The following is a 15,937-nucleotide window of genomic DNA, read 5'->3' as shown; positions in this document are numbered from 1 at the left end:
ATTAGGAGGCATTTCATGTATGTCATGGTCATGACCTTTTCTGACTCCTTAAAAAGGAATGTTGATTTATTCTCTATATTTTAATAAGAGCAATGTCAATGCAGTAAATTTAAAAATATAACAAAAAATTTTGTCCAACATATATCTGTTAAGAATATTATTTTAACCTTCTTCAGAAACATTAAAATTCTACTAAACCTATGAAGAAACAGAATTGAGGGTGGCATGGATTCTAATTACTACAGAGATCAGAATATTCAAGAATATTCTGATTCTTTGCGAGAAACTATTAAATTTAATTAAAGCAACAGTTCAAAACAAAAAGAATTAGAACATTAAAGTAATGTTTAAACACTTTTATATAAAGATATTTCAAAGTATTTTTATTACACTATATTAATGTCTTTATTAGCTGGTGGAAAGGTTTGTTCCTTAACTGAATATACGTTAATGTCTTCACAAATCTAAAAAGCATCTTTGTACTGAAACATATAAAGTATCAGGCTAAAGCTAACAATTTTAGGGGTTTAGGTTCAGAAAATCTTTGCATGGTATCATTTATAAAAGGACTGAAAAGATTCATTAAATATCTTTAAAAATCACTCCAGACTACATTCATTTGTGTTTGAGGAATAGAAATGCTGCATGACTGTCATCTTGATCACTTGTTTATATATCTTGAGTTATATTCTTCCATGGTGCAATCTACATTTAAGTGATCAATTTGGAGATGAAAGTAACCTTTTCTATTTATTCAAATAATATTCAATATATAATGTCATTAAAGACAATTTCTCATAGATTGTGTGTATGTGTGAATGAGATAGAAAAGGAGAAATTTTTGCATTTATTAGTTTGTATATAGCAATTAGTCAACACCATCCAAATGATTGGTGTTCTAACTGATTTTTTGAGCAAATTAATATTTGGAATTTTTTTTTTTTTTTTTTTTAGTAACAATTAAATTGTAATAACTGGCAGTTATCAGTTGTTTGCTCTGGGAAGGTACTGAATTAAATACTCTACAGGCACTGTATTTTTTATTGTTCACAACAATGCCATGTAGTAGTTATGACAATTATCCATATTTTAAGATAAAGAGATTGAACTTAAAGAAATTAAACAAACTCTATGGAGAGCATATCATCCAAGCCAGCACATGTTTGAGAGAAAAAGAGAAGCTATTAATAATGATCTGACTCTATTGGGTACACCGGCATTGTGCCAGGTAAACCAAGATACATGGTCACCTCACACATACAGTAAACAGCAGAAATAAGACTCAGCCCTAAAGAACTCAAGTTCTTTTCTAAATATATGATTTAATTGCATGGTGAACCTGCATGATTCAGACACATAGAATTTTAAATATTCCATGACTGATTTGGCATCATGAACCAACATTCTAAGCAAAATTCAACATTTCTCTTTGACATCCATCTTCCTTCTTTCACTTTTATTTACCCAATACCAAAGGCAACTGGTGCATCTCTGAAGGAGTGACAATATTTCATTTACTATCTCTGCAATGTTTTCCTCCATCTCAAATGTCAAATTTCTACCCATATATATACATCATTCCTAATTTGATGCTCAGATAAAAATTCCCTCCTCCAAGATGCCTTTCCAGATTCATCCCTGGAAATTTCAAAATATATTACTTGTGTTGTCATAATGATAATTACTACAATAATCATCATATTACTCATACTTTTGTGTACAAATAGTTTCCCCTACATAAAATCTCAACTCTTACACGTGATTGAAAGGTGATAATATGATTAATTATATGCATATTCATGAGTCATCTTCATTTTAAAATTTTTGTTTCTCTTCAGAATTAGCAATTCTTATTCTTGAAGAAAGATATTTACTCTTTAGTTTACTCTGGATATGAGGATAACCCAAATTGCATGAAGATTTACTATTCATAATCTAGAGAGGAACTATAGAGCAATTAGTTTGGCTACAAATTTTAGTTTTTTTATAATTATTTGATGTAAATATGAATTTCAATATGATTGTAAGTATTTATTTTACTAAGAGAGTCTTTCATTTTAAAACTTTATCAGGTTATCTAATTTTGTCTAGCAAATATTTATTTTTTATTTATGAACCTGTGCAAGCCATGCTTCCATCAGAAACTCTCTATTATGCACATTTTCATCTCATCAATACTTTTGTAAGTGAGTATCATGCAGGAAAATCACTTTGCAATATGATTTTGCTTGAGAAGATGCACATCATCTACCTTTACTCTGACTGGCATTTGAAATTGAAAGATAATATTAGAAGTTATATGTTGTTATAAATGTTTTTTTAAAACGAGTTTCTTCTGAATGCCACTGACAGAAAGAAACTATTTAATTTGTTCCACATGGATGATATTTAATGCCTATAGAAGGTGGAATGATAGCTGTCCATGCGTTCAAGAACCTTAAAAGAATCACCTGGCCTAAATAATATGCCTCACTATATTTCCACAGTGCCTAAATTTCTGTCAATTAATGTCACTCCTTAAGGGAGTTTCCAAGAAATGGTCTTTAATGCATTACCTTAGAGGGGAAGCACATTGGTACAGATTTATCTTTATAGCAAATGGACTTTGGCAAATAGCAGGATCCAGCAGTAATAAGACAGTAAACAAGTATATTTCAAGTCAGAAGTAAGCAGGAAAGTATTCTAAACTGATGAGTTTTCCTCAAAGGCATAAAGTCCCACTGACCTATGTTTTTATAGACACAGATACCCCAGTCTTTTTTTTTTTTCAGCATCATTGTTTTTATTCTTTCACCAAATTTTGACTTATAAAAAGACTATTTTTTTTACTTGACCATAGTTGATTTTTTTTTATTATTATGTTATGTTAATCACCATACATTACATCCAGTCTTACCAGCAAAGACTCTTAAGATTCAGCAAATCTGAGGTGAATCTCAAATAATCTTCTCATACATCGAAATTGAAGTCACTGAGGGAAGTTATTCAGTGTTTTTCTGTACCTCAGGGAGGACTTTGAGATCTGGAGAAAGCCCCCCAACTCCAGGGAGTACAGAAGCGAGAAAGAAGGTAGAGGAAATAGACAATTTAGACTCAGTCATATGTTCGTCTAAGAGTCCTCAGTTAAATATTTCCCATGTTCACTCTGAGTACCTCTGTTGAATTATAGGAAATATTTTATTTCTCAGAGAATTATCCAGAACAAAGCATCCAGGCTATTTGAAACTCTGTAAAAAGTTAGTCATCAGAATTTCTGCCTTATGAAAGTTTGGTTTGATTTTTAACACTACCTCTCTAGTTAAGTAATGCGGTACGGTGAAAAGAGAATTTCATTACTTCTATATAGAAGAAGAGGAGATGTATCTTCCCAGCAATGGGTCTCAGGAGGAATTTCATATAAAGTGACCACATATGGATTTAATGACTAACGCTGCTGGACCCTGGTGAGGAAGATATTGCAGTATTGTAATTGCGGATCTTGATGCAAAGAAACCTGCTGGTCAAGATAAAAAGAAAAAGAAACCAAAAGGTGGATAATACTGCAATAACAAGAGAAAAAATAGACACCTGCTCAGTCTGGCAGCATTTTTATCTTTTCTTACCAAACAAAAATTTCTACTACTTTTCAAATTAGTCTAATTGAGCCTCAATTATACATTATACTTTTTATATATATTTTATTACATCCATATTTTCTTTTACATGGAAGTATTATTTATTCATTATAATCCCTTTTGAAAATGTTGAAGCATCTTACATGCCTATACATGTATATCCTTCAAACTCCTATTAAAGATTTTTTCAAATGGCAATTCCTATAAGAAATCTTCTCAAAAGCACCTAAACACAATTAATTTCTCTTTCTACATATCCATAATATAAGACTTTTATTTATAAAGTAACTGTTTCAGTCTTTTGTGTTCTCATTTTAGATGACACTTATAATGGTTCCTATTATATATTGAATATGCAATATATTCATAGTGGGATTTAATTGAAAATGATCTATTTGGTTTACATTTTGTTCTAGGAATTTAGAGGTGTGATCTCAAATCATTAGTCACACACAAAAAAAAGTTAAGGGGCGCCTGGGTGGCTCAGTAGGTTAAGCATCCTACTCTTGATTTCGGCTCAGGTCCTGGGATGGAGCCCCTTGTTGGTCTCCACACTCAGTGGGGAGTCAGCTTGAGATTCTTGCTCCCTCTCCCTATGCTCCTTCCCCCACTCACGTGCATTCTCTCCCTCTAAAATAAATAAATAAATGTTTGAAAAAGAGCTAAAATGAGGCTGATTCTGAAGGAAAGTACACTCTTTTATAAGAAGAATTCAGCTAAAAAGTTAACTTGCTTTTTAAATCACCAGAGACATACATCATTTTACACTTTAACCTCGGTATAAATCCTAGCACACTCCATTAAAATTATTATTTTTTTTTCCTTTTGCTCAATCATTTCAAATTCCTCTCTCAAGTTTTCTGTCTCTCTTTCTCTCTCTGTCACTCACACATACAGAAACACAAATATTCTTTATCATTTTTCTTGTCTTTGTTTTGTGTTTTCTTTTATGTTTTTATTCACATATCTCTTTTTTTCCACAATTTTATTCTTCTTCAATCAACTTATCATGTATAGAAGTGAAAGTGAAATACCTTGCTGGTGAAGGAAATTGGTCTCTGGAACCAGACTCTTTTCCTATAGCTATTGAAATTTGATGGTAAAGAAGAGGATTTTTAAGTCCTTGTTAGAATATCCTTTATTTTATTCAATTATATACCCTGGGGCCTAACAAATCATGGATAGACTTAGCACTCAGTTTCTTGAATGAATAAAATGAGAAGAGGGCACTGCCATAGTATTAAAATACCATTTAAGCAATTATTCTCTTTTTCTGGGGACATCTTTATGTTAAATCAAGATGAAGAAAATAGTTGAATAAAATGAACAAATTTTAAGTGTATAATTAAATTAATTTTAACAAATGTAGTATAACCACCATCATAATCATGATGTAGAACATTTTCATCCCTCCAAAAAGTACCCTCATGCTGTTTTACAGCCAATCCCATTCCCTCACCATAGGTCCTGGTAACCTCTGATCTGCTTTCTATCACTGTAGTTTTGCAATAATACAGTATGTTATGTTTATGTCTTGCTTCTTGAGGCGGAAACGATGTTCCCAGCAGCAGTGCAGTGTTTTCTGCTTTCTGGTTAAGCATTAAATTATGATCTATGTAGTTTACATGTATATTTATAGATCAATATATATTTGGTTAAAAAAATTATTTCCATGTGAAAACTTAAAAACAATCCTTCTAATAAAAAATGTGTTGAGTAAATGGGGAAATACAAATGGACATTACGGAATTTCTTTTAAAAATAATAATAATGCAAACACCACATACCAGCTTTTATGGAATGCATTTAAACAGTGACCAAGAGGAAAAGTATAGTCTTAAAGAGAAAAGGAACCAGTAAGACAGATAAATAAATAGATGGATAGATAGATAGATGATAGATAAATACAGAGGGGAAAGGAGATATTTATTTTAAGGAATTGACTCATGTGATTGTAAAGGCTAGCAAGTTTAAAATCTATAGGGTAGACCAGCAGACTGGAGATCTAAGGAAGAGTTGATAGCATAACTTGAGTCTCAAGGGAATCAGCTGGCAGAATTCCCTCTTCAGGGTGGTCAGGTTTTTTTTTTTTTCCCTTTTTCTATTAAGGCCTTTAACTGATAGGGCGAGGCCTAACAACATTATGGAGGGTAATCTGTTTTAAAAATTATCCCTAAATCTACTGATTTAAATGTTAATTTCATTTTAAAAAAACAGTTCCACAGAAACACCTAGAATAATGTTTGACCAAATATGTGTATACCATGGCATAGTCAAATTGACACATAAAAGTAATCATCTTAATTTATATTGATTAAAAAAATTGATGTCCAACAGGACAAAGAGTAAGTTAAGAAAATCACAAAGAAGAAATGATAAAGATAAAAGCATAAATTAAGGAGATAGAGAAAATAAAACAATAGATCTGATTAATAAATCTAAATAAATCAGGAATTGTTTTCATTAGTAAATTAACAAAATAGACAAACCACAGGTAATTATTTCAAGTCATCATAATGTCTGAAAAAGGTTATACTGATAGGTCTATATTATATTTGAAAATGAGATGTTTAGATTTTGGACGTTGGGCTTGTATTATTTTATTTTCTAGCTTTATTGAAGTACATAAAAATTTTAAATTATATATATTTAAGGCATACAACCTAATGATTTGATATACGTATACATTGTGAAATAATCACTATATTTAAGCTACTTAACATATCTGTCACCTCACTAGTTATATCATTTCCTTCTTTCTTTCTTTCATGTGTGGTGAGAACACTTAAGATCTACCTTTTCAGCAAATTTCAAGGATACAATATGGAATCTTTAACACATTGTTATACATTAGAGCTTCAAAACTTATTTAGCTTGCACAACAAACTTTGTACCCCTAACCAACATCTCCCCTTTCCCTCCATCCCTTGTTCCTGGTGACCACCCTTCTCTTTTTGCTTCTATGATTAGTTTCTTTTAGATTCCACATGTAAGTGAGATCATGCAGTATTTGTCTTTCTACATCTGGCTTATTTCACTTAGCATGATGTTCTCTGGGTTTACCCATGCTGTTGCAAGTGGCAGTATTTCTTCCTTTTTTAAGGTTGAATAATATTCAACATATATAGTAATATTCACATATATATACCACTTTCTCTTTATCCATTCATCCACTGATGGACTTTTAGTTTGTTTCTTTATAGTGGCTACTGAGAATAATGTTAAAATGAGCATGGGAGTGCAGATATCTCTTTGAGATCCTGATTTCATTTCCTTTGAATATACACCCAAAGGAAGGATGGCTAAATCATAAAGTAATTTTATTTTTTTATTTTTTTAATATTTTTTTATTTTTTTTAAAGATTTTATTTATTTGAAGAGAGAGACACAGCGAGAGAGGGAACACAAGCAGGGGGAGTGGCAGAGGGAGAAGCAGGCTCCCCGCCAAGCAGGGAGCCTGACATGGGGCTCGATCCCAGGACCCTGGGATCATGACCTGAGCCGAAGGCAGATGCTTAACGACTGAGCCACCCAGACGCCCCAAGTAATTTTATTTTTAATTTTGGGGAGAACTTCATACTGTTTTGCATATGGCTGTACCAAAAAACCTGATTTTAAAATGAACAAAGGACTTGAATAGGCATTTCTCAAAAGAAGACATGCAAATGGCCAACAGACATATGAAAAGATGCTCAACATAACTAATCATCAGGGAAATGCAAATCAAAATCACAAGAGATATCACCTCATATCTGGTAGAATGGCCATTATCAGAAAGACAAAAGAGAGTGCTGATGAGGATGTAGAGAAAGTGAGAAAGTTGGTGGGAATATAAATTGGTACAGCATTATTACTAATTTAGAAAAAAAGTGAAACTAACATAATGCAGAAATTATTTTATTGCAACAATAACTAAAACATTATTTCACATTTTAGGTCTATGGGATTATGTATTCTAAATGCAATTGGAAATCAAAATGTCTATTGTTAATATGCTGCATCAAAGCTATAACACTACTCAGTGTGGAACAGAATATGAAGTAAGTTCATGAGTTTATGAAATATGAAGTAACAAAAAATAAGATTGTTATGAAGATTTTTAGAGGTTTTCCTTTTGATTCAATTCTTTGTTTTAAAACTTTCAAACATTAGTTGATATAATATCTATGTTTTTTACATATATAAAAAATCAGGTTGAAGTTATCACTAAATCATGTGGTTCTCTACCACATTGGTGGAGGAAGAGATGATTAGATTAACTGAAAGAAAAGTGTAAGTAACGATGTCAATAAGGAATCACATTTACAAAAAGTGAGCTCTAAAGGAGCTTCTGTGCTGACTAACCTAATTTAAGATGTCTGATATTAAATCAATATGGTTGTCACAATTCATTTTTTTAAATATTGCATCATTGTCACCTAGGCACCATATGGTATATCAAATGACAAGGTAAAAGAGTCCATCAGTATAAAAGTGAAAACTGCCATCATTAAATCAAATCCATTACAGAAGAAATGAGAAATAAAAATATGATTTTAGTATAGCAAACCAGATGTTCTTTCATAAATTCATGAAATTAAGAAGCATATAAACCTGCAATGTAATTACATGTACCATCATGCTGTATCGAATCTAAGATTAGGTTTGATTTAAGGAGAGATGCCCAAAAATTTGACTCAGAGTATGCTTTTCACTTTTATTCTGTCATGTTTGTTCTGATAATAGTTTAATAGGGATTCAGAGTACAAATCTGGTTTACAGATTTTCTCGTGTGTGTATTGGCCTAAATATGTATATTTGTAAGGATATAAGAAATACCATTCATAAAAAAGTTACAGCATTTATTTTTAATTTATATGTAGATGGTGTAGATATTACAAAGAAAAATATTATAAAGTGATTCAGAAAATTAGAATTTTTTACCACGTGAAGAACAATTTTCAAAATAAAATCCACAGGAACTTTCTTTCCCATTTTTCATATAGTGTAATACTGGGGATGAAATTCCCACAATCAGAAGTTCAAATAAAGTATTTTGTTTGGACTATCCTTTAGAAATTAGTAGATTAAACAGAATTGCATGTATACATAAAATAGTCTGGTGCAATCCTACAAATCATATTTTGTTGGATGCAAGAGACCATAAAATTGAATAATGGGTACTTTAACTTCATTCATTGAGAGAAAAACCTATATGAGGAGATTTAACATTCCTATGTGGATTACAAAACATTTACTAAAGAGTTGGTTAAAAAAAGGATCTGTGCATTAATTTTTTTTGCAACTTCTGCAATTCTCAAAAGTTGCAAGAAAGTTATTCTCACTTCAGCAAACTCCACTTTAATCACCTAATAATTTGAAATAAAATCACGTGTTTTTTGTAAAATGCTAAAAAGCATCAATGAACATATAGATTTCTTTAACATAACACTAAAAGATATAATTTAAGTATATTAACCAAAATAATGTTTTAAAAAGGTATGAACTGTTTTTTTAAAAAGAAAGTAGGAATCCAATTTTGGTCTATATACCAGAAAAAAACAGAGTGTGACCACTTTGTGTTAATCTTCATACCCTTCCTCCTTACCCTAGCCTCAGCCTCCTTGCCCAGTGCTTATCCAACCTATAGTTTCAGATGCAAGCAGTTCCTGAGATCATTCTGATGAAGACGGACAAATTATTGGGAGCCAGGAACCACCAGTTTTCCAGATCTCCAATTTGTTGTGCAGCCCAAAATATGACATATGGAGAGAGAAATTTACAAGAGTTCCTCTTCCACAAGCAATCTGTCAGCCAAAGCTGTGGGTTCTAATTTCAAATATGTGTAGAATTTGAACACTCTTACCACTTTCATCTTATCTGAGTCACCATCATCTCTTGCTTCCCAGCAAGTCTCTCTGCTTCCGCCTATAGCCCACTAGAGTCGCTTCTCCACAGAGTAACCAAAGTCAACCTTGCACATATAATGCATATTATTAACCATGTGATCAAGCCCCGGAGTGCTGCCTTTGTGTTTAGGATAGAGCTTTGGTATAATAAGGGAATAGACCAGAACATGTTTCATACACCCATATGTCATTCTCTCTTTGGATTTTCTATTAGTCTTAACATTGACTTGCCACTTAAATTATTTATATTTTTAAAATTCTTTTTGTATCTCCTTTTATTTTTATGAGATTTCTTCTTTCTTTTGGTACCCTTATGTGGTTGGTGAAGTATGATGGGGTCAAGGAGTGACCTACATGCTCTGATAAATCCTCCCAGATATTTGGATGGGTCATGCTGCTTGAGACTGGAAAAGGATAAAGGAATTCTATAGCTCACAACAGGAGTATAATAGTTTTTCATATCGCTAAGTAAGAATTGAAGGCTCCATTAATATAGCTTTTGGTTACCCCAACTGAATCATCTCTTATTCTCTCTGCCTTGCTTACTCCTTTCCACCAGTTTGGCCTCCTTGATATTCTTTAAACATATCAAGTATGTCACTGCTTCAAGCCTTTTGTTCTTGCTGTTTCTTCTGCCAGGAATGTTCTTTAAGATTCTACAAATTGAGGCCTCTACTAAAAAATCAGATTATCTAAGAAGACTTCTAAGAATATCCTATCTCACTGTCACCTCCTGTCCCTCTCCATTCTCTTACACAGTTTGAGTTTTCTTCCTAGCATTTATTAACTATATTTAGGAAAGTGTCTGCAAATAGTTAAGCACAAACAATTGTTTTTTTGAGTACATTAAAGATTAAGGCTTACATTAAATGTAAGATAAGCTTGGACAAAGTTTACCCACCAGTTTGCCCTAGTTCTTGTTCTTTATCCCTCTACATTGTGGGCCTTGGATCTGACTTTACGTGTAAAAGAAAAAAGAATGGTTTTGAATTTGCAGAGTATAGACTCTCAGAATATGTAGTCCTTGGATTCCTGCAATGGAGTGACTGTGTTTCTTGGCAAACTATAGGGCTTTGTACTCACAAATGCCAAAAGTCAACCGAATCATCTGGGACCATTTGTGGTAGTCAGCTGAAACACTCATTTTATAGAAGCATACAAGGAGATCTGTATGCACACTGAAGATACAGAACCACTAGCATAATGACTTATGTTGTGGATCTTAGAATATTAAAAAACAGAATTCTCTGTAACAGTTAGTACCATAAATATTTTCTATTTCTTTTGTTACTAGGTTTATCCTGTTGATAGGATGATATTAGATTTGAAAGGAGATTGGGAAAATATTTTCTTATATCTATTCTTATAATCACTGTCATAGTTTCTCTGTGTGTGTCATTTTTTAATTTATATAAATCTGATTTTATTACAGTCACCATGTCATCAATAAAGTATCCCAAGATTATTGAATGCAAATAGTTGCTATCCTCATTTAAATTTCTCCAGGACCCCACTGGGTGAAGGAAATGTACCTTGGTTACCTCAATATTACATATTGTAGTTATCACAATTATTACTATGTGCTTTTTCACAGAGTTACTCTTTGAAAGTGTACTTTACATGCATTTGACACTGACAGTTTTTTTAAAAAAACAAGCTTATAGTTTTTGATGCATATGTGAAACAAGATGGTTTTGTGAATGACTGCATAAGAGAAAACAAAATACATATTTATATATACATATACAAATATACATGCATACGTATAAAATACACATAAGTTTAAATATACATATAAATATGTGTGGATAAAATATTATAAAACATATATAATATATAAATATATACATGCAATATGTATACATATATACACCGTCAAGTTGACATTATTTTTCAATATACAAAGAAGGAGTTCTAAGCTTGACTATATGGCCAGTAAAAACAAGAGAATGAGGGAATGGGTATAAACACACAGGTATACCCTCTAGTGTTCCCATACAAATTTCTTAAATTCTTTCATTTATTTATAAGATTAACTTTAATCTTATAAATCTGAGCCTGAGTGGCTCAGTCAGTTAATCATCCAACTCTTGGTTTCTGCTCAGGTCATAATCTCAGGGTCCTGAGATTGAGCCCCACATGGGGCTCTGTGCTGGGCATGGAGTCTGCTTGAAATTGTCTCCTACCCTTTCCCTCTGGCTCTCCCCCACTGCTCACAGAGGTGCCCACTCTCTATTTCTTAAAAAAAAAAAAAAAAAAAGGCTGATTTTAATGAACCTTAAAATGGTAAGGAAAAATCAGTAAAATATTTTAGATACATAATATGGAATGAAAAAACAATAGAAAAGTTATTTAACTCATGTTCTTAAGAAATGAATTTATAGCTACTTAGCCATGTGGTAACAAAATATATAAAATTCTGCTAATAAAGAATTAAGGTGAAATATTAGGTCGCTCTTCTCTAACTTTTCAAGTGGTCCTGAGTCTTTGGGAGATTATTATTTCTAAACCTCTGTTTCTGTAGTAAATGAAATGGATTTTATTTTATTTCTCATTAACACATAAACAGATACATTATTATTTATATGGCTGAGTAACTGTTGTGATTCTGAACTTGGGGTTATTAATATAATAATAATAATGATTCTTTGTATTTAAATAGCACTTTATAATCTACCAAACACTTGATCATACATTTTCTAGTTCAGTTCCTACAAGAAAATTTCTGTGACATCATTATACTCCAGGTCATACCATGCAGTAAAATGACTAAAGCAGGATCCCTGAAGTTAGACTTTGTACTGGACATGATAACAATGCAAGAAGATTTTGTCATATTAAATTAGAGGGAAAGATACACAATTTCAAATATGTAAATGTCCAACACATATATTGCAGATTTATTTTTTTCTCTTATTTTTGTTTTTTCTTCTTTCCCCCCCTTTTAAAAAACAGAAGGAAAAAAACATTTTGGATGTGTTGATAAAAAAGAATGTCAAAGAGGTAAGAAAAAAAGCTGTTACCATCACATGAAGATAGAAAAATTTATAAAAATCACTCTGCCTGTTTGGTGACCCCGCTTTGAGAGAAAGACTGCCTATATCTACAAAATGGGCAGTAGAGAAATACATTTACTATTACTGTTAAATGTTCTGCACCCCAAAAATGTATATTTAGTGTTCAGGAAGCCTTATTAAACGTAAAAAAATTAGATATGGATAAGGTCAAAATAAAATAACAATTCTGTGAAAAGTTTTTTTTAATTTTTTTAAAATTTTTTTATTCTTATGTTAATCCCCATACATTACATCATTAGTTTTAGATGTAGTGTTCCATGATTCATTGTTTGTGCATAACACCCAGTGCTCCATGCAGAATGTGCCCTCCTCAATACCCATCACCAGGCTAACCCATCCTTCCACCCCCCTCCCCTCTAGACCCCTCAGTTTGTTTTTCAGAGTCCATCGTCTCTCATGGTTCGTCTACCCCTCCGATTCCCCCCTTCATTCTTCCCCTCCTGCTACCTTCTTCTTTTTTTTTTTTCTTAACATATATTGCATTATTTGTTTCAGAGGTACAGATCTGAGATTCAACAGTCTTGCACAATTCAAGCACTTACCAGAGAACATACCCTCCCCAGTGTCTATCACCCAGTCACCCCATCCCTCCCACCCCACCCCCCAGTCCAGCAACCCTCAGTTTGTTTCATGTGATTAAGAATTCCTCATATCAGTGAGGTCATATGATACATGTCTTTCTCTGTTTGACTTATTTCGCTCAACATAATACCCTCCAGTTCCATCCACGTCGTTGCAAATGGCAAGATCTCATTCCTTTTGATGGCTGCATAATATTCCACTGTATATATATACCACATCTTCTTTAGCCATTCATCTGTTGATGGACATCTTGGCTCTTTCCACAGTTGGCTATTGTGGACATTGCTGCTATAAACATCGGGGTGCACGTACCCCTTCGGATCCCTACTTTTGTATCTTTGGGGTAAATACCCAGTAGTGCAATTGCTGGATCATATGGTAGCTCTATTTTCAACTTTTTGAGGAACCTCCATACAGTTTTCCAGAGTGGCTGCACCAGCTTGCATTCCCACCAACAGTGTAGGAGGGTTCCCCTTTCTCCGCATCCCCGCCAACATCTGTCGTTTCCTGACTTGTTAATTTAAGCCATTCTGACTGGTGTGAGGTGGTATCTCATTGAGGTTTTGATTTGGATTTCCCTGATGCCAAGCGATATTGAGCACTTTTTCAGGTGTCTGTTGGCCATTTGGATGTCTTCTTTGGAAAAATGTCTGTTCATATCTTCTGCCCATTTCTTGATTGGATTCTTTGTTCTTTGGGTGTTGAGTTTGATGAGTTCTTTATAGATTTTGGATACTAGCCCTTTATCTGATATGTCATTTGCAAATATCTTCTCCCATTCTGTCAGTTGTCTTTTGGTTTTGTTGACTGTTTCCTTTGCTTTGCAAAAGCTTTTTATCTTGATGAAGTCCCAATAGTTCATTTTTGCCCTTGCTTCCCTTGCCTTTGGCGATGTTTCTAGGAAGAAGTTGCTTCGGCTGAGGTCGAAGAGGTTGCTGTCTGTGTTCTCCTTTAGGATTTTGATGGACTCCTGTCTCACATTGAGGTCTTTCAACCATTTGGAGTCTATTTTTCTGTGTGGTGTAAGGAAATGGTCCAGTTTCATTCTTCTGCATGTGGCTGTCCAATTTTTCCAACACCATTTGTTGAAGAGACTGTCTTTTTTCCATTGGACATTCTTTCCTGCTTTGTCAAAGATTAGTTGGCCATAGAGTTGAGGGTCCATTTCTGGGCTCTCTATTCTGTTCCATTGATCTATGTGCCTGTTTTTCTGCCAGTACCATACTGTCTTGATGATGACAGCTTTGTAATAGAGCTTGAAGTCCGGAATTGTGATGCCGCCAGCTTTGCTTTTCCTTTTCAACATTCCTCTGGCTATGCGGGGTCTTTTCTGGTTCCATACAAATTTTAGGATTATTTGTTCCATTTCTTTGAAAAAAGTGGATGGTATTTTGTTGGGGATTGCATTAAATGTGTAGATTGCTCTGGGTAGCATTGACATCTTCATAATATTTGTTCTTCCAAGCCATGAGCATGGAAAGTTTTTCCATTTCTTTGTGTCTTCCTCAATTTCTTTCATGAGTATTCTATAGTTTTCTGAGTACAGATCCTTTGCCTCTTTGGTTAGATTTATTCCTAGGTATCTTATGGTTTTGGGTGCAATTGTAAATGGGATCAACTCCTTAATTTCTCTCTCTTCTGTTTTGTTGTTGGTGTATAGGAATGCCACTGACTTCTGTGCATTGATTTTATATCCTGCCACTTTACTGAATTCCTGTATGAGTTCTAGCAGTTTTGGGGTGGAGTCTTTGGGGTTTTCCACATAAAGTATCATATCATCTGCAAAGAGTGAGAGTTTGACTTCTTCTTTGCCGATTTGGATGCCTTTGATTTGTTTTTGTTGTCTGATTGCTGTGGCTAGGACTTCCAATACTATGTTGAATAGCAGTGGTGATAGTGGACATCCCTGCCACGTTCCTGACCTTAGGGGGAAAGCTCTCAGTTTTTCCCCATTGAGAATGATATTTGCTTTTGGTTTTTCATACATGGCTTTTATGATATTGAGGTATGTACCCTCTATCCCTATACTCTGAAGAGTTTTGATCAAGAAAGGATGCTGTACTTTGTCAAATGCTTTTTCTGCATCTATTGAGAGGATCATATGATTCTTGTTCTTTATTTTGTTAATGTATTGTAGCACGTTGATTGATTTGCGGATGTTGAACCAACCTTGCAGCCCAGGGATAAATCCCATTTGGTTGTGGTGAATAATCCTTTTAATGTACTGTTGGATCCTATTGGCTAGTATTTTGGTGAGAATTTTTGCATCCATGTTCATCAGGGATATTGGTCTGTAATTCTCCTTTTTGATGGGGTCTTTGTCTGGTTTTGGGATCAAAGTAATGCTGGCCTCATAAAATGAGTTTGGAAGTTTTCCTTCCATTTCTATTTTTTGGAACAGTTTCAGAAGAATAGGTATTAATTCTTCTTGAAATGTTTGGTAGAATTCCGCTGGGAAGCCATCTGGCCCTGGGCTTTTGTTTTTTGGGAGATTTTTGATGACTGCTTCAATTTCCTTAGTGGTTATAGGTCTGTTCAGGTTTTCTCTTTCTTCCTGGTTCAGTTTTGGTAGTTGATACATCTCTAGGAATGCATCCATTTCTTCCAAGTTATCTAGTTTGCTGGCATAGAGTTGCTCATAATGTGTTCTTATAATTGTTTGTATTTCTTTGGTGTTGGTTGTGATCTCTCCTCTTTCATTCAAGATTTTGTTGATTTGGGTCATTTCTCTTTTCTTTTTGATAAGTCTGACCAGGGGTTTATCAATCTTGTTAAT

The sequence above is a fragment of the Neomonachus schauinslandi genome, chromosome 1 (genome assembly GCF_002201575.2).
Source record: "Neomonachus schauinslandi chromosome 1, ASM220157v2, whole genome shotgun sequence".
In the NCBI taxonomy this organism is placed as follows: Eukaryota; Metazoa; Chordata; class Mammalia; order Carnivora; family Phocidae; genus Neomonachus; species Neomonachus schauinslandi.
Note: the sequence above shows the minus strand (reverse complement) of the source record.